The following is a 24,988-nucleotide window of genomic DNA, read 5'->3' on the forward strand; positions in this document are numbered from 1 at the left end:
AATTATTATGAGAATGAGTGAGAATGAGAAGAAAGGTCTTTGGGTCCAAGAAGAGAAGAAGTTGAGATGAATGCATTTGGGGTCTTTTAATCGTCAAGGACTGCTGCTTCTCAGAACTGGAGCACTTCATTATCTTTTTTACTTGTGCGTATACAGGTTTATGAGAACCTGTTTCAAGGAATGCATTCGGGATCATTGACTCCAAAGAAATTGTGGAGCAGAAACCATTTTCTCTTTGGAAGCCTGGATTAAAAAGTCAGGGCTCTTAAAGTCAGCAAAATAGTGCTTTCTCTCTCTTCCTCTTTTTCTCTCTTTCTTTTCAAAAACTTTCTAGGAAGAAGAGTCCTGGAACTTGCTGGGACAGAGGGAGCCTTGTAGCGTGCACGGTTCCCAGAATCTTGGGTTCTGACTTCATGTCTCCTGGCGTCGTCTGCCAGTCCCTCTTGTCTGTCCTTCCCTCGGGCCACATGCACCTGCCCATCCGACGTGGCCCAGTGACTGCTGTGGAACTCGGCAGCAGCATGAGGGGGGCACTGCTGGCTTGGAAGACACTGGTGGGGAAGCATGTGGAATTTCTTCACTGGCTAACAAGGCAGATCTGGGGGTAGTGAAAATCCCTGAGTTGGTTTCAAATGGAACTTGTTTCAGTGGCATTCTCCCACTTTTGAAATAGTGAATATGTTAATTAGCTTGACTGTGTTAAACATTCACAACGTATATGTATATCAAAACATCATGTTGTACACCTTACATACGTGCAAGTTTTGTTTGCCAATTATACCTCAGTAAAGCTAGGAAAAAAATAATGCATTAGCAACATCTATTATGGTCTTACAATGTGCCAAGCATGATGCTAGGCATTTTACACCTCTTTCATTTAACCCTCATAATTATCCACTGAATTAGGTACCATCAGTATCATCTTTCACAGTTTTACAAATGGGAATCCAGGGCTCAGAGAGGTTAAGTAACATGCCCAATGTCACACAGCTCAGAAGGGAAAAGGTAGAACTGGAACCTGTGTTTTTACACGTGGGCACTGAGAGGAAGAAAAGGGCATCTAAGTGCCAGGAGCTAAGCCCATTGTTTTAGAGACTCCATTCAAATGGTTTCACATTCTGTGAAATGGTTAAAGTGGAAGAATAAAGTGGAACATTCCCTCTGAGACTCCTGACAACTGTGGGATAAGGGAATAAATCAGCACAAGTGGGATTTGGCCAATAACTTCACTTCTCTACTTCCTTACTGACCTCCAGGGTGGTTCCAAGATGTCCCCATTGGAAGTTAAGCACATTTTCTGGACCACCATATGCCAAAGATGTCTTTAGTATCTTCTCATTCTCTGTCCCCTACAGCTGGGGCCACTTTGAGCTCAAGCCTGATTGCAAAAAGGGGGTTTCAGAAAGTCAAAGTTGAAATTTGGGGGCACTCAACATTAAGTCTTACCCCTCCTTGTATCTGCTTGGAGTACAAGTTCCAAGACACTGGCTTCTAACTTAGCCTGGAGAGCGAGGTTCCTAAAGCAGTGGCCCATGATATGATCTAAACAATTCTAGGTTGAGATCCTCAAGCAAATGATTTTAACCTTCTTCATTGATGTTTCTTCACCTGAGTCCAAACTCTTTGGCCAAATTTAAATCCCTCTGCAGGCTTTGAGTTCTACCTCCTTACAATCTGGAATGCAGATTAAGGATTCTTAATCTTAACCCATTCCATGGGATCTGACCTTACTTCATGCTGGTAAGACCTGAGATACAGCCCTGGTGTTAAAACAGAGCAGGCCTTGGGTCTTGTTGGGGTTAGAAGTGTTTAAGCTTATTTTAGGGGAAAGTGTGCTGTACGTTGCCCTGCCCATCTTGCCAGAGGTCTCTGCATTGGACTTTCAGCCCAAGTCCCAGCTAATAAAGTCAAGGATCACTTTGCCTTCCATTAAGTGCGCATTGTCCTGTATATATTTCTCTGTCAAGGGCATAGTGAAGTGATCATTGATCATAAGCAAAAATTAGAAAGTCACTATGATATAGGAGTTAAGACATGAGTTCTGGAGCTGGACTGTCTAGATTTAAATCCTGGTGCTGTCACCCACTAATTGGGTGACCCCAGTTTTTTCATCTTTTAAATGGGTGTGAGTGCTTACCTTGGAGAATATTAACCTTTTTCATGGTTTCTGTGAGAATTAGGTGAGTTATTTCATGTAAAATGTGCTTAGAGCAAGGCGTGGCACATAATAAACACTCAACAAATGTTAACTGGAATGGTTATTGTGGGTATAATGTAATTTCTAAGTTGAACTGGGAATTCAAATTTGACCGGGGTTCACAGCTTAGTTCTGCCACTTGTGAGCTGTGTGACATTTGCTGAGTCACTTAGCCTCTCTGAGCCCCAGTTTCTCATCACTTGTAACATGAGACTGAATGCTGCACCCCTGATGCACTTTGTCCCATCCATCCTGTCATTCGGTTCTTTCTTCATCATTCTCCCTCCCAGGTAAATGCTGCCTTCAGGAAATACTATGTAATAAGCTGACACAGGAGTGTAAGGCACAAAAACACCTCTCCCGGATCTCTACTTTCACATCCTGGCTCCTGCCCCAGAGAATCAAGCCCTGTACCCCCCAGAAAAGGCCTTTCAGAGAACAGTAAGCAGTTCTGGGTTTGGGGGGGGGGTTCAGCCCAATCTAACACCATGGGGCAGGTGGTGGTGAGGGTAGATAAGATAAAGAAAGTTCACAGGTAGTAAGGAGAGGTAGGAAGTTTTGAAACAGAAGGAGTGGGAGGGAGAGTGTGAAAGCTCAGAGGGGAAAGGGATGTTTGATGTGGGAGGAGGCATTTGTCTTTTATGTCAAAGTCCGTGACAAAGTACCCTGCTATTCCCAACATGGGCCACTGGTTTTTCTCCTACTTCTTTTATTCCATTTCGAAAGGGAGTTGCTGCTGCCCATGATGAAACTGGTCAGTCAGGCTCACTTTACCTCCTTGGCCATTCTGTCTTTCAAGGGAACTTGGCCTGAGGTCTGGTGTTCTGATCTCAAAGAGGGGAGGTCTTAATGAACAAGAGGTGGTGGCCTTCGAGTTGGGGTATCATGACTTCTCTGGGGCCACGCCAAAATTAATACCCTGGCTCAATCCCTATCGTGGAGTCCTTAGGACCACACCCATCCAAATCCTTCTAACCTTCCCTGCAGGGGTCCATGAGGGTGCCTCATAACGGACACCAACGGCTGCACCCAGCATTTCCTTCTATCCCTGGCACCTGCTAGCTCTCCCTCCCTTGATACAGACCAGTAAGTGACCCTTGAGCTGAAGGGTCATCCTCTCTCTGCTTCAAGGCTACTGAGGTGAGATATCCCTCCATCTCCTTAACAACTTAACAAACGTCTTCTGTTCCAAAAATCATCAAGTGAATCCCTGGGGATTCACCTTCTGTTTTACCCACACTGCCTCCTCTCACTGGGTTGTAAAGCCTTGGTTTCTACCAAAAGATGCAGAGATATAGCTATTTCGTCAGATTCAGCCTTACTGTAGCATCAACCTGCCACCCTATCCCACCATTCTGTTCCCTAGGATTTTGGTTCAAGTTCCTAAACTGAAAGTCATTGCTTGTCTCCATAGAAGCACTGATTCCAGCTTTTCTTTAACTTTCACCCATTCCTTGCTGCCACTTTCTATAAAATAAATCTCTCTCCAATTTATTTTTCTATCAAGGATGCCAAGCGGGAGTTTATATGGTATCTATGGTGAGTACTTCAGTGCAATTTCCATGAAGCCAGGGTCCATGTCTATTTCATTCACCATATATTTCCAGACACTAGCAGAGGATTTGGCACGTAACATAGTCTCAGCAAATACATGTTGAGTAAACTAAATATTTCCACAGATGTTCTTCTCCCTCTTAATCATCCAATGAACGTGTTCTTATCCTACAATATTCGATCTAAGCCTCCTCTCTTCCTGGAAGCCTTCCCTCTATCCCCTGAATCTGATTAAGATGCTCTTCCTCTGAGCCCTCACAGTAAAATGCTTGCCGGAGGCATGGCGCTTTGCTCAAAGGACATAATCATTTATTTATATGTCTGTCTTGTGCAAGCTCCTTAAAGTCAGGGACAATCTTTTATTTGTCATGTTTGATAAGTGAAAAATAAAAAGAATGAATGAATGTGTGGCCTTGGTCCCTGATCACGCCACGTGTTTAATCATCGGTCCTGCCATGTGCTCCTTGGACTCTCATATAAATAGATCTTCAGAGTCTGGAAATGTCTAAGAATGTAGGGGGTCCGTAGCTCAAGATGTTATTCCAAGATTCCATCCCATAACATAATACACATCCCATCACTTAGTAAAGCAAGGACATGACTTGCTTTGAATTCAACTGGCACCAGATATCTTTATTTTTTGTGGAGATGGGGCAGACACAGGACCTGGAAGATGGAAAATCCTGAAGACGGAAACTCTTGCACTCCACCTGGAAGAGCAGCCTGGTCAATTCTGATGCTTAGACGACAGCTAGCAGGGAGTTCCTGGGACTCAGTATCAGAAAACTTTTGTTCCTAGACTTGCTCTGGCCCCTGTGTCTCCACCTGGGTCGATGTGGCTCAGAACTTCCCTGTAGTCTAGTTCCAGTCCAAGGCTCAGCATGTTGCCTGTGGAAAGAGTGTCCATCATTTTAATTTTTTAAAATTTTTATACGATTTTGAAAGGTTACTTTCCATTTACAGTTATTACAAAATATTGGCTGTATTCCCTGCGTTGTACAATACATCTTCGAGCCTACCTTACACCCAGTAGTTTGGACCTCCCCCTCCCCCTCCCCTATCTTGCCTCCACCCACACTGGTAACAACCAGTCTGTTCTCCATATCTGCAAGTCTGCTTCTTTTTTGTTATATTTACTAGTTTGTTGTATTTTTTAGATTCCACGTATAAGTGATATCACACAGTATTCGCCTTTCTCTGACTTATTTCACTTACCCCAATGTTCATAGCAGCACTATGTACAATTGCCAAGATATGGAAGCAACCTAAGTGTCCATCAACAGATTAATGGATAAAGAAGGTGTGAGATTATATATATATATATATATATATATATATATATATATATATATATATAAAATGGAATACTACTCAGTCATAAAAAAGAACACACTTTTGCCATTTGCAGCAACATGGATGGACTTGGAGGACATTATGCTAAGTGAAATAAGTCAGACAGAGAAAGACATCTTTTTTTTCTTTATAAAATACAGAAAAAAATGGAGCTGTGAGCATGAAACCTATTCTGGTGATGTGGAACCTTGCTGCCTTAGCTCAGGGTGCCCAGATGCTGACCAAAACCTAAGGTCTTGGATTACTGCATGGCCCCCCCTCAGATTTCCAATGTCATCCCCTCAGGGGCTCTGGTCTTTGGCTGACCTGCTAGAAATGTGACCCAGACTTGTCTCAGGGACTCGGCTCCTCTAAGCTGCCCTGAGCCTGGTAGATCTAGTCTTCACCTTCTGTTCTTAGCTCCGTGAAGAGGAAGAGAAACAGACACTGCATTTGTGAGAGGAGAGGAAACAACTGCTTGCCCTCAACAGTTTCAATGTCAGCATTGCCAGGCGAAGATTTTCTGACTGGGAGGGTTCCCAGAAGACTTGTCATCTCCTGGTTGTCACTGGGATAACATGGGATGCCATTAACCATCCTTTACATATCCAGGGAGCACTGTTTTGTCCTCAACATTTTCAGGGTTTTTTTCCTCACTTCACTCTCACAATAGCCTTGAAGAAAAGGAAGGGCCAAGTGGTCTTACTGTGGAAACATGGTTCAGTGGTCAAGTTGTACTGTTCTTTTCTACTGTCTGACTCTGATAATGTGTCCTGCTCTACCTGTACACACGATGCTCGCCTTACCTCTCATCACTATGTTTCATGTCTCCAATCCATCCTCTTCCACTCTATCCCACTCCATTCCACTCCATCCCATCCCATTCCATACCAAAGCTTCTTACTGAAATAATAGTAGCACATGAGAAAAACCACGAGCTTTGATGTCAGACTTAGGTTCAAACCCCCACTCTACCTCTCATGAGCTGTGTGACATCACATATCCCAGCTTCTCTTTTTGTATTGTAAGATGTGCAGATCAATACCCAATCCATAGGGGGATGGTGAGAACTGAATGATGGGGTTGAATGAAAGCTTGATATAAACTGAAAGTCCACATACCCATGTTGTGATCATTATAATTATTATGTGGAAGGCATGATGCTAGCCACTGGGGCAAATTCAAATGCTAGAATATATGGTCTCTGTCTTGTAGAGTCTTGAAATTTATAAAAGGGGATGATATTGGTGTTCCTGTAAACTATATCTGCTAAAATGTGTTAAGTCTTATGATAAATACAAAATATAGTGAAAGGAAATAGTACCTCTAACCTGGAGGGTGTATGTGTGTGTGTGTGCATGTAACAGAAAGAGCTTCACAGAGAAGAGAGCTTCTGTGCTGGGCCAGGAAGTAGGGTGACATTTTGTTTGACAGACAGGAAGTGTCAGCAGAAATTTTAGGTAAGTTATTTCACTTCTCTGAGCTTCAGATTCCTCAAATGTAACATGGAGAAATATTGTCCACCTCGTACAGTAAGTGAACAATAATAATAGTGGTTGCTTATACAGAACTTAATTTTGCTTGGACCTGTTCTAAGCGAAGTGTACACATTATTTCATTTAATTCTTACAACATCTTTACGGAGTACATAGGTACCATTTTAATCCTAATTTTCCAGTCAAAGCAACAATAACACCAAATGGTTAAATACATGTCCATGGTCTCATAGTGTTATGGAAAACTGGTATAAATATGAAATGCTTACACTAGACCTGGGGCATCCAGAGAACCATGCTTCCTTCCAGCAGGGGGAAGATGGAGGTGGTCCTGGAGGTGCCTTTGAGTTCCCAGAACGTGCTCATTCATACTCTGGTCACAGAAGTTTTTACACTTCCCCCAACATGAATTCTGAGGCCGTATTCCAGAGCCTAGTGTGGTATATCAGTGGAAGGAATAGCTAGAACAAAGTTTTGCTAAACCCTTTGTAAACCCTTCCTAAACGCTGATTTATCCCCTTAGAGGGCATGTAAGAAAGAAGGTTCATCACTGCTCCTTAAACAGATGTGTTCTGTGAGCAATTCTGCGGCAAAGTGGAAAGAAAGAAGTGGATTCAATGGCCCCAGACTCACTCCAGACATAGCTATCCCAGGGTAAGAAGATGGAACCCACTGGGTAAAGAAATGAAAATAAGCCCCATGGATGAGTTCTGGTTAGTGTTCCAACACTCCGGCTGTTTCCTTTCCTCCTGTTCCTGGGTAAGAAAGGCAATTTCTATGGTGAGAGAGGTTGGGATTTGACTTGATTAGGAATCATTTGCAGGTAACAGAGACTACAGTAGATATTTTCAGCAGGAAGTATTTTTAGCCGAGGAGTAAGATGTCTCAAAATCTTTGGAAGTGTTGGAGGAGTGGCCAGCAGTCTGGGCTCCTAGAACACCCCAGAACGACGCTGCAGAACCAACCCACCCATGGAGCTGCTTCTTTTGTCTCTCTTAAGAGTTTGGGGAATTAAGAAGTTCCAACACTAGAACTATTGGCTCCGGCAACACAACAACTGAGCTACAATCCAGGGGCCAGGAAACTTCAACTCCTGTTTCTGAGCCTACTCGAGGGAGCTGGGCCTGATGTTGGGCGTACACCCCTTTAAAGTTCTAAAGCCCTGCCTTACAACCTGACTGCACCGCTCTCTTATGGGTGACCTCGTGGACGTTACTTCACTTCTTCAAGCCTCAGTTTTCCCATCTATAAAATGTGAATAGTCTTCCCACCTCTCAGGTTTTTGTGAGACCTCATTGAGCAAACTCGTGGAAAGAGCCCAGCAGTGTCACCTCTTTGGCCATTCCTTCACCTGACAATACAGTGTGGTTTCAGGTTTGTGGACCTACGTTCCCAGATCCTCAGATACTCCCCTCCGCCTGTCAGGAGGCTTACAGTTTCCACAGGATGATAATAGATTGTTAGAGACAGAAGGAAATTGGTTAGGATCTCATCGTTTTTAACATCCAAGCATCCCTGTAGCTATTTTCCCCCTGGGATTGAATGTTTCAGAAGGCGATATCTAAGAGTGCATCTGTTAAGTAATAATTAATTTGTACTCATGCTTTTTGAAAACCAAAGACATTCCACAAAGAGACCTTTTGATGGGCATGAATTAATCAGTTTTCCTACACTGAATGAATATAGTTTGAATCTTAGGTTTAAAGAAAAAGGAAAGAAAACTTGACATTTTCAGTTAGCTTGACTGATCTCACTTTGGGTACATGTACTATTTCCATTTGGCTTTTGTCTCTCAACCTGCACACACACATTCCTCATGTGAGAACCTGAGGGCCTTGCAGCTGTGTGCACTGATTGGCTTGGGGCCACTTGATCTGAAAGAGAAAAGCTCCCTGAGACATGTGAGCTAAGGTGGGGGAGGGGGAGGTTCCTCAGATGGAAGATGAAGGGTAGTTAACTCACAAAAAGAGTAGAAGGAGTGCTGGGAGGCCAAAACCCAACAAAGGCCCTCTCTTCTAGAATTTTCCATTCAATCTTGACAACAAGCCTGTGAGGTTGGCATTTATGTCATCACCATTTTACAGATGAGAAAACTGAGGCTTAAAGAGGTCAGCATTTGCACAGCAAGTTAGCATCAGAGCTAGGCCTCCTGGTCCTGAGGCCAGTGTTCTTTCCACAGGCAGATGTTCGGATGGGGATGCTCTGGCCATCAGCCTGGTCTCCGTCAGCTCTCTCCCTCCTGGAGTTCCTCCTCCCCACTCCCCACTTCATCTCTAGGCTCAGCCTTTCATACCAGAGAGCCCTCAGGGTCCAAACTGCTTCACAACAGAGGCATTGCCCAAGTAGAGGTCCTTGGAATCCACATAGCTACAAGCCTGACAGCTTCCCACTGTGGGCTGCGAAATAATTATTGTCAGTAATTAGAACTAAATTACTCTTGTCAAAACACACAAAATTGCAGAACCAGCACTGCATCATCTTAGGTCCCTTTGTCCCAATTGTCTCCCTCTCTCTCCTCCTAGCCTAATGGAGACCCAGGTGGCCTCAACAAATTCCCTCTCAATTCTGGACTCCAGGCGTGGGTCACAGTCACCACAACCTTAGATCTAATTTGCAGCTGTGAGAGGAGGAGGTTGGGTTTCTGAGCTCCCATTTCTCTGGACTGTGAGGCAGGAGGAAAGCTGGTGATAACAGTGGTTGTTCATGGCAGCTAAACAGAAGGAAACAGAACTGCAGCTTAAAGTGCAGTGGAATTCCAGGAGCTCATATTCAGTGAAGGCACCCTGCAATTATACAGAGCTGAATAAAAGGAGGAAGAAAGAAAGAAGAAAGAAAGGAAGAAAGAAAGAGAAAGAAAGAAGAAAGAAAGAAAGGAAGGAAGAAAGGAAGAAAGAAAGAGAAAGGAAGGAAGAAAGAAAGAAAGGAAGGAAGAAAGGAAGAAAGAAAGAAAGAGAAAGGAAGGAAGAAAGAAAGAAAGAAAGGAAGGAAGGAAGGAAGAAAGAAAGAAAAAGAGAAAGGAAGGAAGAAAGAAAGAAGGAAAGAGAGAAAGAAAGAAAAAGAAAGGAGGGAGGGAGGGAGGAGGGAGGGAAAGAGGAAGGAAGGGGGAAGAAAGGGAGGACTTCTATTGTTTCCATTCTGATTATGATAGCAATACAAGTCAGTCTTAGAAAATTTAGAAAATAGAGAAAAGTATAAAGAAAGAAATAAAAATCACCCCAAATCTCAATATGCTGAGACAACTGGTCTTCCTATTTGGAGCATTTTCTACTAGTTAGATTTTTATCCTCTCCTCCCTCGCTCTCTGTCTCTCTGTCTCTCTCTCTCTCTCTGTCACACACACACACACACACACACACACACACACACACACAGGATAACTGGATTCTCCCCTAAGCTCGTTAGAAAGGTACCGAGGGATATATTATTTCGTTTCTGCCATGTAGCAAATGGAGGACTGAATTCTACTTGCCCCAACAGGGCAATGAACATTTTCTCCCCCAAGTGTGGGCTTTAGGGCTGGAACTCCTGTGAACAGGAGAGGTCCAAGCCTCTGTAGAGGGAGCTGGGAAGAATGATCCCGGAGGAAAGAAAAGAACAATGGTTCCCACAGCATTGTTTGGTACTGATTCTGTCCCTCTGGGCCCTCAGGTGACCTTAGAAAGAGGAATGATCTACCCACTAATGGCCCTAGAAGCCAGATTCCATTCAGTTCAGAAAAAGAACACATTTTGAAGTATTTTTTAACCTGAAATTTGTGGAGTAAATTCATGCTTGCTACACTGGTGACATCGCGCTGAATGTACAAGGTTTGTTCTGCCGACTTCCTCATGCCACCCCTGGGCTTCTCTGGGTTCCTTGGGTGGACATATCTTAGAAGGTTGGCTGGGCAAGGTCAGGACCAACAACTGTGGCCTCAGGAAATAAGGGGCCTCTGGGAAGCCTCTTGGCCTCACTAAGACTGGGTGGGAACTCCTAGTGCTAACAGTAGATCTGCAACTAGAGAGGAGGCCCAAGAGGGCTGGTGGCTGCTGCTGCTTCCACCAAACATAGGAATTCTTTGTGTACTTGGCTCTGAAATTACTAGTAGAGTGACCTAGTGAAGTTTGCTTAACTGCTCTGTGCCTCAGTTTCCACTTCTGGACAATGGGGATGATAAGAGGGCCGAGTTCAAAAGATGCGTGTAAAGATTAAATGAGAAAATATTTTTAATGCATGGGACATCATAAGTGCTCAAGAAATGGTAATTGTCAGACGGAGTTTCTCTTCTTTCTGCTCCAACAAAGGAAACGAGTAACCCTTCGCATGCCTGTGGTATTTTAATGGGAACGACCAGGGAAGTTGGTAATTTCTGGTGCCTGATTGTCGTTCTGGCCCTTTGTCTCCCACCAACACAGCAGCCTCTCACTCCAGGTTATCTTGTCCATGGCCTTTCAACTCCCCAACACCCATCCATCTTGTAGATCACAGCTGTCATTTCCTCGGTGATGCCTTTCTTGACCTTCTCTCCCTCCTTCAAGACCCTTGGAATTTGCTCTTACACCTCGTGATCTCTACATTTCTTCCCAACATGAAACAGTTATTAAGTAAATAACTGAGCAATGCCTTGTTAATATATAACTAGACTGTAGAACCTACCACGATAGGAACCACGTCTATTTTTCTCACTACTGAATTCCCATGGCCTGGCACGGGGTGGGTACTGAAGAGAGTTAAACATGGTGGTATTGAATTGGAAATGAGAGGACTGATATGATAAGGAAGGACCTGCATCTTCTGTCTATTGGAAAAGGGAATTACTTGGCGACTTCTGTCCTTTAATTATTAGGAACCAACTAACTTTGCAACATGCCTCAGTATTCTTACGTTTAAGAATCTATGCTCCATGCATGCCTCATTTTCTCCTTCTTCTCCCATTTAAATAATAAATACTGGCTCCAGAGTTAGAAACTAACTCCTCTCCCTTGGGCAAGAGAGACAGGGTTCAGGAGATACTGAGGGACTGTCAGAGGAAGCAAAGGATGGCCCGCTGAATGTGTATTCGTGCTGGCTCCCTGCTTTACACTCTTGTTGCAGAGAACCCTGGGCAAGGGCTTTCTCATCACTCTTGATGCAGATGTGCTCGCCCTTCTGTGAACTGAAAGTTGGAGGTAATTACGGGCAGAAGAGCAGCTCCAAGGGACACATTAGGCTGCCGGAGATTTTGCTGGACCGCAAAATGTGCCTCTAATGAAGCAGTTGCTGATGCAAGGAGCACGGAATCTAGTTTACAGGCTTGCTCAGGCCAGAAGCATCTCTAGCTGTAAGTGGTCTGATATGGTGTAGAAGGGGGAGAGTGAGGATGGGGTTGGGGACAGGTTGAGTGGGGAGATTAAAGGAGGGAAAGAGGATGGGAGGGAGAGAAAGATGGAAGGAAGGAGGGGAGGAAGGTAGAAAAGAAGGAAAGACCATTCTGTTTTCACATTCTAGGAAAGAGCACCAACTTCATTATAGAAGGCCTGAGCGCCAATCCTTGGTGTAATACCTTTGGACAACTGCCTGGCGTTATCTATCAAAGCTGAACGTATGACAAATATATGACCCAGGCAATCCTTGTCCAACTCCAAGTTTTATATCCAAGAGAAATGAATATATATGTCCACAGAAACGTATACAAGAATATCATAGCGAATCTGTTCATACGAGATTCATACTGGAACAACCCTAATGTCCATCAAAAAGAGAATGAAGAGATGCACTGAGGTGTTTTCTATGTATGAGCAAAACAAAACAGATACAGAAAAGGACATTTTGTAGAATCCTGTCTTTGTCCAATTGAAGAACAGGTAAAACTAAGCTAATGAAACGGAAGTCTGAATGATGGTTACTTTTTATGAGGGAGGTATTAACTAGACGGGGGTTAAGAGAAGCTTCTCCGGGGCTGTAACTGTTCTATATCTTGATCTGGGTGTGGTTACATGGATGTAAAAACTATGTACGCTGAACATTTGCATACTTTAGTGTATATAAATTATAACTCAATAGAAACCTTTTTAAAGAGAAAAAGACGTATTTAAAAAAACAATAGGTGAAACATTCTAGCTTGTAGTTCAAACTTTCATTTCTTTGACTAAGTAAGGAAGAAAATCTTTCACATGTTTATCTGTCTTAAGCATTTATTGGGTGAATTTCCTGGGCATATTCCAGACCCAGGTTCCAAACGGAATTTTTGTTCTTATCTCACTAATTTGAAAAGCCTTGTTAAGTAACAGTGTATCTGAGTCCTGGTCTAGTTATTTATTGCAAATCCTTCTTCTCCAGTTTATCATCTCTCAACCTCTTACTTATGATGATTTTTTTCAGTGATGACTTTTTATGTAAAGAGGGTTTAAAATTTTATGTAATCAAATCTATCAATTTTTTCTCTTAGCGCTTTCTTCCATTGCCTGTTTCTGTTTTCTTCCCAAGCTTCTTTGGAGGAACTGATGAATGCAATGTAGCTGAAGAAGAAGAATGAGGGATAGGAGATGAGCAAATTTGGGATTGGAGAGGCAGTGAGGATCAGATAACATGAGTTTTCAGATTCTGGAATGTATCTTAAGTGCAATAGATTGCCAGAAAGGGAAGTAAGAAGGGCAATAATGTAAATAAATTTGCGTGTGATGAAGGTCACTTTTGTTACTGGATGGGGGATGGATTGGAAGGACACAGAACCAGAAGACCCCTGGAGACAACGGCTGTGGTCCAGGGGAGAGTGGCCTGGGCAGGTGAGGTGGCAGAGGATCTGGAGAGATGGGGAGGCATTAGAGACAGGCTATAGCGCTCAGTTTCATGGGACTTGATGAGAGGCTAGATGGGGGTGGGGTGAGGGGTGAGGAAGGAAGCAGGGCTTGATAAAGAAGCTCTGGCTAACTGAAGACAGTTGAAAACTCCCCTGCTCTCCCCCCCTGGATTTCTGATTTCTGGGTTTGTTTAAACTTTCAACTCTTTATCAGCACAGAATTGTTTGTAGTGGCTTGGTTGAGGCTAACCCAATGGTGAATCTTTCCATTAAAATATCCTGAAGAGAAAAAATAAAAAACAAAAATAAAATAAAATATCCTGAATAATCTCTCACTTCCTCATTGATGTGTGAGGTTTCCCTAGTCAATGAGGATCTCAGTTCCCCTACCAGGGATCAAACCTGGGCCATGGCAGGGCATTAATAGCGCTGAGTCTCAACCACCAGACCGCCCGGGAAGCCCCCAGGACCAGTCCTGTTTCCTTAACCACCCCCCTCTAATGATATTTCTCCTTTGGCTTTTATCACACATTTTAATGGTTGTTTGTTTTGTTTGTTTGTTTTGTTTTGTTTTATACATCTTTATTGGAGTATAATTGTTTTACAATGGTGTGTTAGTTTCTGCTTTATAACAAAGTGAATCAGTTATACATATACATATGTTCCCATATCTCTTCTCTCTTGCATCTCCCTCCCTCCCACCCTCCCTATCCCACCCCTCCAGGTGGTCACAAAGCACCGAGCTGATCTCCCTGTGCTATGCGGCTGCTTCCCACTAGCTATCTACCTTACGTCTGTTAGTGTATATATGTCCATGCCTCTCTCTCGCTTTGTCACAGCTTACCCTTCCCCCTCCCCATATCCTCAAGTCCATTCTCTAGTAGGTCTGTGTCTATATTCCTGTCTTACCCCTAGGTTCTTCATGACATTTTTTTCCCTTAAATTCCATATATATGTGTTAGCATATGGTATTTGTCTTTCTCTTACTTCACTCTATGACAGACTCTAGGTCCATCCACCTCATTACAAATAGCTCAATTTCGTTTCTTTTTATGGCTGAGTAATATTCCATTGTATATATGTGCCACATATTCTTTATCCATTCATCCGATGATGGACACTTAGGTCGTGCCCATCTCTGGGGTATTGTAAATAGAGCTGCAATGAACATTTGGGTACATGACTCTTTTTGAATTATGGTTTTCTCAGGGGATATGCCCAGAAGTGCGACTGCTGAGTCATATGGTAGTTCTATTTGTAGTTTTTTAAGGAACCTCCATACTGTTCTACATAGTGGCTGTATCAATTTACATTCCCACCAACAGTGCAAGAGGGTTCCATTTTCTCCACACCCTCTCCAGCATTTATTGTTTCTAGATTTTTTGATGATGGCCATTCTGACCAGTGTGAGATTATATCTTATTGTAGCTTTGATTTGCATTTCTCTAATGATTAATGATGTTGAGCATTCTTTCATGTGTTTGTTGGCAGTCTGTATATCTTCTTTGGAGAAATGTCTATTTAGGTCTTCTGCCCATTTTTGGATTGGGTTGTTTGTTTTTTTGTTATTGAGCTGCATGAGCTGCTTATAAATTTTGAAGATTAATCCTTTGTCAGTTGCTTCATTTGCAAACATTTTCTCCCATTCTGAGGGTTGTCTTTTGGTCTTGTTTATGGTTTCCTTTGCTGTGCAAAAGCTCTGAAATTTCATTAGGTCCCATTTGTTTATTTTTGTTTTTATTTCCATTTCTCTAGGAGGTGGGTCAAAAAAGTATCTTGCTGTGATTTATGTCATAGAGTGTTCTGCCTATGTTTTCCTCTTAAGAGTTTGATAGTTTCTGGCCTTATATTTAGGTCTTTAATCCATTAGGGAGTGATCTAATCTCATACTTTTACATGTACCTGTCCAGTTTACCCAGCACCACTTATTGAAGAGGCTATCCTTTCTCCACTGTACATTCCTGCCTCCTTTATCAAAGATAAGGTGACCATATGTGTGTGGGTTTATCTCTGGGCTTTCTATCCTGTTCCATTGATCTATCTTTCTGTTTTTGTGCCAGTACCATACTTTCTTGATTACTGTAGCTTTGTAGTATAAGTCTGAAGTCAGGGAGCCTGATTCCTCCAGCTCCCTTTTTCCTTCTCAAGATTGTTTTGGCTATTCGGGGTCTTTTGTGTTTCCATAGAAATTGTGAACTTTTTTGTTCTAGTTCTGTGAAAAATGCTAGTGGTAGTTTGTAAGGGATTGCATTGAATCTGTAGATTGCTTTGGGTAGTAGAATCATTTTCACAATGTTGATTCTTTCAATCCAAGAACATGGTATAACTCTCCATCTATTTGTATCATCTTTAATTTCTTTCATCAGTGTCTTATAATTTTCTGCATACAGGTCTTTTGTCTCCTTAGGTAGGTTTATTCCTAGATATTTTATTCTTTTTGTTGCAATGGTAAATGGGAGTGTTTTCTTGATTTCACTTTCAGATTTTTCATCTTTAGTGTATAGGAATGCCAGAGATTTCTGTGCATTAATTTTGTATCCTGCTACTTTACCAAATTCATTGATTAGCTCTAGTAGTTTTCTGGTAGCATCTTTAGGATTCTCTATGTAGAGTATCATGTCATCTGCAAACAGTGACAGCATTTACTTCTTCTTTTCCGATTTGGATTCCTTTTATTTCCTATTTTTCTCTGATTGCTGTGGCTAAAACTTCCAAAACTATGTTGAATAAGAGTGGTGAGAATGGGCAACCTTGTCTTGTTCCTGATCTTAGTGGAAATGCTTTCAGTTTTTCATCATTGAGGACGATGTTGGCTGTGGGTTTGTCATATATGGCCTTTATTATGTTGAGGAAAGTTCCCTCTATGGCTACGTTCTGCAGGGTTCTTATCATAAATGGGTGTTGAATTTTGTCGAAAGCTTTCTCTGCATCTATTGAGATGATCATATGGTTTTTCTCCTTCAATTTGTTAATATGGTGTATCACATTGATTGATTTGCCTATATTGAAGAATCCTTGCATTCCTGGAATAAACCCCACTTGATCATGGTGTATGATCCGTTTAATGTGCTGTTGGATTCTGTTTGCTAGTATTTTGTTTAGGATTTTTGTATCTATGTTCATCAGTGATATTGACCTGTAGTGTTCTGTCTTTGTGACATCCTTGTCTGGTTTTGGTATCAGGGTGATGGTGGCCTCGTAGAATGAGTTTGGGAGTGTTCCTCCCTCTGCTATATTTTGGAAGAGTTTGAGAAGGATAGGTGGTAGTTCTTCTCTAAATGTTTGATAGAATTCACCTGTGAAGACATCTGTCCTGGGCTTTTGTTTGTTGGAAGATTTTTAATCACAGTTTCAATTTCAGTGCTTGTGATTGGTCTGTTCATATTTTCTGTTTCTTTCTGATTCAGTCTTTGGTTGTGCATTTCTAAGAATTTGACCATTTCTAAGAATTTGTCCATTTCTTCCAGGTTGTCCATTTTATTGGCATAGAGTTGCTTGTAGTAATCTCTCATAATGTTTTGTATTGCTGCAGTGTCAGTTGTTACTTCTCCTTTTTCATTTCTAATTCTATTGATTTGAGTCTTCTCCCTGTTTTTATTGATGAGTCTGGTTAATGATTTATCAATTTTGTTTATCTTCTCAAAGAAACAGCTTTTAGTTTTATTGATCTTTGCTATGGTTTGCTTCATTTCTTTTTCATTTATTTCTGATCTGATTTTTATGATTTCTTTCCTGCTGCTAACTTTGGGGTTTTCTTGTTCTTCTTTCTCTAATTGCTTTAGGTGCAAGATTAGGTTGTTTATTCGAGATGCTTCCTCTTTGTTAAGGTAGGATTGTATTGCTATAAACTTCCCTCTTAGAACTGCTTTTGCGGCATCTCATAGATTTTGGGTCATCGTGTCTCCATTGTCATTTGTTTCTAGGTAATTTTTTATTTCCTCTTTGATTTCTTCAGTGATCACTTCGTTATTAAGTAGTGTATTTAGCCTCCATGTGTTTGTATTTTTTATAGATCTTTTCCTGTTATTGATATCTAGTCTTATAGTGTTATGGTCAGAAAAGATACTTCATACAATTTCAATTTTATTAAATTTACCAAGGCTTGATTTGTGACCCACAATATGATCTATCCTGGAGAATGTTCCATGAGCACTTGAGAAAAATGTGTATTCTGTTGTTTTTGGATGGAACGTCCTATAAATATCCATTAAGTCCATCTTGTTTAACGTATCATTTAAAGCTTGTGTTTCCTTATTTATTTTCATTTTGGATGATCTGTCCATTGGTGAAAGTGGGGTGTTAAAGTCCCCTACTATGAATGTGTTACTGTTGATTTCCCCTTTTATGGCTGTTAGTATTTGCCTTATGCATTGAGGTGCTCCTATGTTGGGTGCATAAATATTTACAACTGTTATATCTTCTTGGATCGATCCCTTGATCATTATGTAGTGTCCTTCTTTGTCTCTTCTAATAGTCTTTATTTTAAAGTCTATTTTGTCTGATATGAGAATTGCTACTCCAGCTTTCTTTTGGTTTCCACTGGCATGAAATATCTTTTTCCATCCCCTTACTTTCAGTCTGCATGTGTCTCTAGGTCTGAAGTGGGTCTGTTGTAGATAGCAAATATATGGGTCTTTTTTTAATATCTATTCTGCCAATCTGTGTCTTTTGGTGGGGGCATTTAGTTCATTTACATTTAAGGTAATTATTGATATGTATGTTCCTATTCCCAGTTTCTTAATTGTTTTGGGTTCGTTATTGTGGTCTTTTCCTTCTCCTGTGTTTTTTGCCCAGAGAAGTTCCTTTAGCAGTTGTTGAAAAGCTGGTTTGGGGGTGCTGAACTGTCTCAGCTTTTGCTTGTCTGTTAAGGTTTTAATTTCTCCATCAAATCTTAATGAGATCCTTGCTGGGTAGAGTAATCTTGGTTGCAGGTTTTTCTCCTTCATCACTTTAAATATGTCCTGCCAGTCCCTTCTGGCTTGCAGAGTTTCTGCTGAAAGATCAGCTGTTAACCTTCTGGGCATTCCCTTGTGTGTTATTTGTTGTTTTTCCCTTGCTCCTTTTAATATGTTTTCTTTGTATTTAATTTGTGACAGTTCGATTAATATGTGTCTTGGCGTGTTTCTCCTTGGATTTATCCTGTATGGGACTCTCTGTGCTTCCTGGACTTGATTAACTATTTCCTTTCCCATATTAGGGAAGTTTTCAACTATAATCTCTACAAATATTTTCTCAGTCCCTTTCTTTTTCTCTTCTTCTTCTGGAACCCCTATAATTCGAATGTTGGTGCGTTTAATGTTGTCCCATAGGTCTCTGAGACTGTCCTCAGTTCTTTTCATTCTTTTTTCTTTATTCTGCTCTGCAGTAGTTATTTCCACTATTTTATCTTCCAGGTTACTTACCCATTCTTCTGCCACAGTTATTCTGCTAGTGATCCCGTCTAGAGTATTTTTAATTTCATTTATTGTGTTGTTCATCATTGCTTGTTTCATTTTTAGTTCTTCTAGGTCCTTGTTAAATGTTTCTTGCATTTTGTCTGTTCTATTTCCAAGATTTTGGATCATCTTTACTATCATTATTCTGGATTCTTTTTCAGGTAGACTGCCTATTCCCTCTTCATTTGTTAGGTCTGGTGGGTTTTTATCTTGCTCCTTCATCTTCTGTGTGTTTCTCTGTCTTCTCATTTTGCTTATCTTACTGTGTTTGGGGTCTCCTTTTTGCAGGCTGCAGGTTCGTAGTTCCTGTTGTCTTTGGTGTCTGTCCCCAGTGGCTAAGGTTGGTTCATTGGGTTGTATAGGCTTCCTGGTGGAGGGGACTAGTGCCTGTGTTCTGGTGGATGAGCCTGGGTCTTGTCTTTCTGGTGGGCAGGTCCACGTCTGGTGGTGTGTTTTGGGGTGTCTGTGGACTTATTATGATTTTAGGCAGCCTCTCTGCTAATGGGTGGGGTTGTGTTCCTGTCTTGCTAGTTGTTTGGCATAGGGTGTCCAGCACTGTAGCTTGCTGGTCGTTGAGTGAAGCTGGGTGCTGGTGTTGAGATGGAGATCTCTGGGAGATTTTCGCCGTTTGATATTATGTGGAGCTGGGAGGTCTCTTGTGGACCAGTGTCCTGAAGTTGGCTCTCTCACCTCAGAGGCACAGCACTGACTCCTGGCTGCAGCACCAAAAGCCTTTCATCGACATGGCTCAGAATAAAAGGGAGAAAAATTAGAAGGAAAGAATTAGTAGAAGCAGAAAGAAAGAAAGAAAGAAAGAAAGGAGGGAGGGAGGGAGGGAGGGAGGAAGGAAGGAAGGAGTAAAGGAAGGAAAAAAGAAAGAAAGAAGATAGAGTAAAATGAAATAAAGTAAGATAAAATATAATAAAGTTATTGAAATAAAAAAATAATTATTAAGAGAAAAAAAGAAAAAATATTTTAAAAAAACAACAAAACAACAACAACAACAAAAAATGGACGGATAGAACCCTAGGACAAATGGTGGAAGCCAGGCTATACAGACAAAATCTCACACAGAAGCATACAGATACACACTCACAAAAAGAGGAAAAGGGGAAAAAATCATAAATCTTGCTCTCAAAGTCCACCTCCTCAATTTGGGATGATTCATTGTCTAAAGGAGGGAAGGAAGGAAAGAAAGAAGGAAGATAAAATAAAATAAAATAATTAAAATAAAAAATAATTATTAAGAAAAAAATTAAAAAAACAAAAAAAAAAAACCGGATGGTAGAACCCTAGGACAAATGGTGGAAGCAAAGCTATACAGACAAAATCTCACACAGAAGCATAGACATACACACTCACAAAAAGAGGAAATGGGGAAAAGATCATAAATCTTGCTCTCAAAGTCCACCTCCTTAATTGGGGATGGCTCGTTGTCTATTCATGTATTGCACAGCTGCAGGGCACATCAGGTTGATTGTGGAGCTTTAATCCGCTGCTTCTGAGGCTGCTTGGAGAGATTTCCCTTTCTCTTCTTTGTTCTCACAGCTCCCCGGGGCTGTGCTTTCGGTTTGGCCCCGCCTCTGCGTGTAGGTCGCCGGAGGGCGTCTGTTCTTTGCTCAGACAGGACGGGGTTAAAGGAGCCGCTGATTCGCGGATTCTGGCTCACTCAGGCTGGGGGGAGGGAGGGGCACGGAGTGCGGGGCGGGCCTGCGGCGGCAGAGGACGGCGTGACGTTGCGCCGGCGACCAGCCTGAGGCGTGCGTGCGTTCTCCCCGTGGAGTTGTCCCTGGATCCCGGGGCCCTGGCAGTGGCGGGCTGCACAGGCTCCCCGCAAGCGGGGTGTGGATAGTGACCGGTGCTCGCACACAGGCTTTTTGGTGGCGGCAGCAGCAGCGGCCTTAGCGTCTCATGCCCGTCTCTGGCGTCCGCGCTTTTAGCCGCGGCTCGTGCCCGTCTCTGGGGGTCCCTCCGCGCTTTTAGCCGCGGCTCGCGCCCGTCTCTGGAGCTCCTTCAAGCAGCGCTCTTAATCCCCTCTCCTCGCGTACCAGGAAACAAAGAGGGAAGAAAAAGTCTCTTGCCTCTTCGGCAGGTCCAGACTTTGCCCCGGACTCCGTCCCGGCCAGCCGTGGCGCACTAACCCCTGCAGGCTGTGCTCACGCCGCCAACCCCAGTCCTCTCCCTGCGCTCCGACCGAAGCCCGAGCCTCAGCTCCCAGCCCCGCCCGCCCCGGCGGGTGAGCAGACAAGCCTCTCGAGCAGGTGAGTGCCGGTCGGCCCTGATTCTCTGTGTGGGAATCTCTCCACGCTTTGCCCTCCGCACCCCTGTGGCTGTGCTCTCCTCCGCGGCTCCGAAGCTTTCCCCCTCCGCAACCCGCAGCCTCCACCCGCGAAGGGGCTTCTAGTGTGTGGAGACCTTTCCTCCTTAATGGCTCCTTCCCACAGGTGCGGGTCCCGTCCCTATTCTTTTGTCTCTGTTTACTCTTTTTTCTTTTGCCCTACCCAGGTATGTGGGGGCGTTTCTTGCCTTTTGGGAGGTCTGAGGTCTTCTGCCAGCGTTCCGTAGGTGTTGTGTAGGAGTTGTTCCACGTGTAGATGTATTTCTGGTGTATCTGTGGGGAGGAAGGTGATCTCCTCGTCTTACTCTTCCGCCATCTTCCCGGAAGCCTCGGTTGTTTGTTTTTTGTAAGAAAAGTCTCTCTAATCACTCTTTCTAAAAAGTTCTCAGTAGTTTTCTTATTAATCTGATTTGTTTGTATTATTATTGCTTTTTCCCCCAGGAGAACTTAAGAATCCAATAATTAAGTTCCAAACAAATTCCGTTAGGATTGTAATGAGGATTTCATTAAGCTCATAAATTAATCCCAGAAGAATTAATGTACAAATCTTTCATACATGAATTTTTTTGCCTGTATATTAAAAATGTTTATTGTTATTTTTCAGCAAATTTTGGAGTGTATCCCATAGACCCTACTTATTCTTCAAGAAGTTTTTTTTTCCTCAGAATTTTATGTTTTGGTTACCATGGTAAAATGTCTTTTTTGTCAATCTCTCACGGATTATCATTGATATATATGAAAAATACAGATCTTAATACCTTCAGTGAAGCTATTTTACAAAACGAACTTGAAAGAAGTTTTAAAAATTCATTCTCTGGAGCTTTGTAAGAATATAATTGCATTATTGTACAAAGTGATAATTTTGTCATCTTTTCGATAATCATATCTCTTCTTCGTGTTTCATGTTAATTGCATTGCTGAGAATTTTCGGAACAATGGCAAATGATAACGATGACAACGAGCATCTTGTTTGCTTGCTTGCTTTTGCCTATGGTTTTAATAGGAATTCTTGTTAGTTTTTCATGGTTAAAGATAATGTTAGTAGTTTCAGATTCAAAGTCTTAATATGTGAAAAAAAATCTTCCATTTCTATTTCCCCCAAAAAACAAATTTGGGAGGTTTATAGAATGTACTTTGAAAGTTACTGACTGTTTTTTCCTCCTCTGTTAGAGTTGTTACACCTCTTTTCTCCTTAAGTATATTCATATGAAATGTTGCATTAATAGATCTCCTTATAAGTGATCTTTGCATTTCTTAGATGTTGTATTTGGTCATTGTGAATAATTCTTTGAATTTTACTGCTGGATTTGGTAGCTTTGCAGTAAGGAAATCAGGAAGTGTAAGTCCTCCAACTTTATTCTTCCTTTTCAAGATTTTGTTTGGCTATTCAGGGTCCCTCAAGATTCATATGAATTTTAGGAAAGATTTTTCTGTTTTTTTTAAAAAAATGTTATTGGGATTTTAAAAGGGATTATATTGAACTGTAAATCACTTTAATTCCTTTGGTTTTAAAGAAATTATATATTCAGTTATATATTGTCTATCTGCTAACTCCCATATCTACAGCCATTGTGAGTATGATTAGTTGTTTCTGCTGCCTCACATTGTCATGGCTTAATTTTTCCCATAGCTCCTATGATTGATGATTATAAGATGATGTTTGTGAAACATTACCTGTGGGAATTTTTGAGGTGTGAATTTAAGGTACATTTCTCCAGAGAGAAATACATTTGCTACTGCCAGTGGCTTAGGGAGGGTTCTTATTCCAGGACACTTTACATTATATATATTTTTTTATTTTTGAGGGCAATGGTCAAGGTAGTTAAAACTCATGTGAGTATAAACTTGGTGTCAAGGATTCCCTGGGTGAAATCTTGCCTTTTGCTTTTGTTTTTATTTCTTATTTTTCACATAAGCCTGAGTCAAGTTCAAGAGAGACCAGAATCCATATTGGTCTGTCTGTCTCTGAGGGGGTGTGTGTGTGTGTGCGTGTGTTTAGTTTATCAAGGATGGCATTGCTCTTAGAGGGGTTTGGATGTGTGCAAGGGTCTTCCATCTGTGTGTTCTAGGTTTTGACTTCTGATTACATGTCTAGTCCCCATCACACGTGGAATCCTTTAAAACTCACACTCCAGGCCACCAGGGGATGACAAAATTGCTGAGGGCAAATGGTGCTACAAGGCTCCCTTATCTCTCTACATTTTTTATTTATTTAATTTTTTTGGCCTTTCAAGATTTTTATTTCTTCTAGCCAGCTGAACCATGTGTTTAAAAACTCAAGGCCCATATTTTATCCAGCATTTTATATGCTGTTCTGAGAAGTCTTTCTGGACATCATGTGTTAGTCACATTCTCATTATTAGAATCCAGGAATTACTTCCAAAGTTTAATTAAGAATTCTATTTACTTGTAATTCACAAGTATCTGCTTTTAACATTATCATTTCCTCTTTTCTTGATGTTGATTTTAGTGTTATTTTAGTTAGCTTTTTAAAGATTGAATGCTTAGTGATTCTAATGACATTATTTTCTATTTAATAATGAAAGCTTTTAGGGATTTGACTTTAGGTAAAGTGTAACCTTTTCCCATCGGTTTCGATAAACGTTTTTCTCATTTTTGCTATTTTCTAAATAGCATGTAATTACACTTTTTATTTCTTCTTTGAACCAGTCCTTATTTAATAGAATGTTGTTTAATTTCCAAATGGTTTTTTCACATTGTTTTGATTACACTTTGTGATTAATTTCTAGCTTTAATGCAATGCAGAGACTATGGGCTCTACAATTTCTACTATATAATTAAATTCTATAAACATCACACAAATGCTTACAAAGGTGTGTTTTCTGTTCGATGTCAATATAATTGTATACATATCTTATTAATTTTATCATATTGTTTAAAAATTAAATCTTCTTTGTCATTCTCTTCTTTTCACCTCCTATTCTGTCAAAGGCTGAGAAAGGTATATTAAGGTCATTCTCAGGGATTGTTTTTATAAGTTTCTCATCTAATATATAAAAGTTTTGGTCTTAGTTTTGACCTTTAAAATGTAAAATTCTTTTATATTCACTCTGAAATTAATATTTTATTTATTTTGATGACCTTTTTGAAATGATTATTGCCTAGAATTATTTTTATGATATGCTTGAAGCATTTTTGTTTAAAGTTGCTCAAACTTTTCTCTTTTTCTTTTTTGAGATGTAATTTATGTATCATACACTTTACCTATTTAAAGTGTACAGTTTGATAGTTTGTCTATTCACAGTTGTGCCACCATTGCCAGGATCTATTTTAGAATATGTTCATTAACCTAAAAAGAAGCCTTGCACCCATTAGTAGTCACTCCCTATGTTCCTCCCCTGAGCCCTAGACACCACTTACCTACTCTCTGACGCTATAGATTTGCCTATTTTGAACATTTCATATAAACTGAATCATAAAATATGTGGCCTTTTGTGACTTGCTCCTTTCACTTAGCACAATGCTTTCAAGGTTCATCCACATTGTGGAAACTATCAGCACTTCATTACTTTTTATTACTGAATAATATTCCGTTATATGGACACCACATTTTACTTATCCATTCATTGGTTGGTGGACATTTGAGTTATTTCTACTTTTTGGCTATTAAGAATAATGCAGCTATGAACACTTGTGCACATTTTTGCATGAACATTTGATTTCATTTCTCATGGTGTATACCTACCTAGCCATGTACCCTACCAATACGATTTAATCAAAAAGTTTTGCTCTGGGGGCTTCCCTAGTGGCACAGTGGTTGAGAGTCCGCCTGCCGATGCAGGGGACACGGGTTTGTGCCCCAGTCTGGGAAGATCCCACGTGCCGCGGAGCGGCTGGGCCCGTGAGACATGGCTGCTG

Source organism: Grampus griseus (genome assembly GCF_964374135.1).
Source record: "Grampus griseus genome assembly, chromosome: 11".
Lineage (NCBI taxonomy): Eukaryota > Metazoa > Chordata > Mammalia > Artiodactyla > Delphinidae > Grampus > Grampus griseus.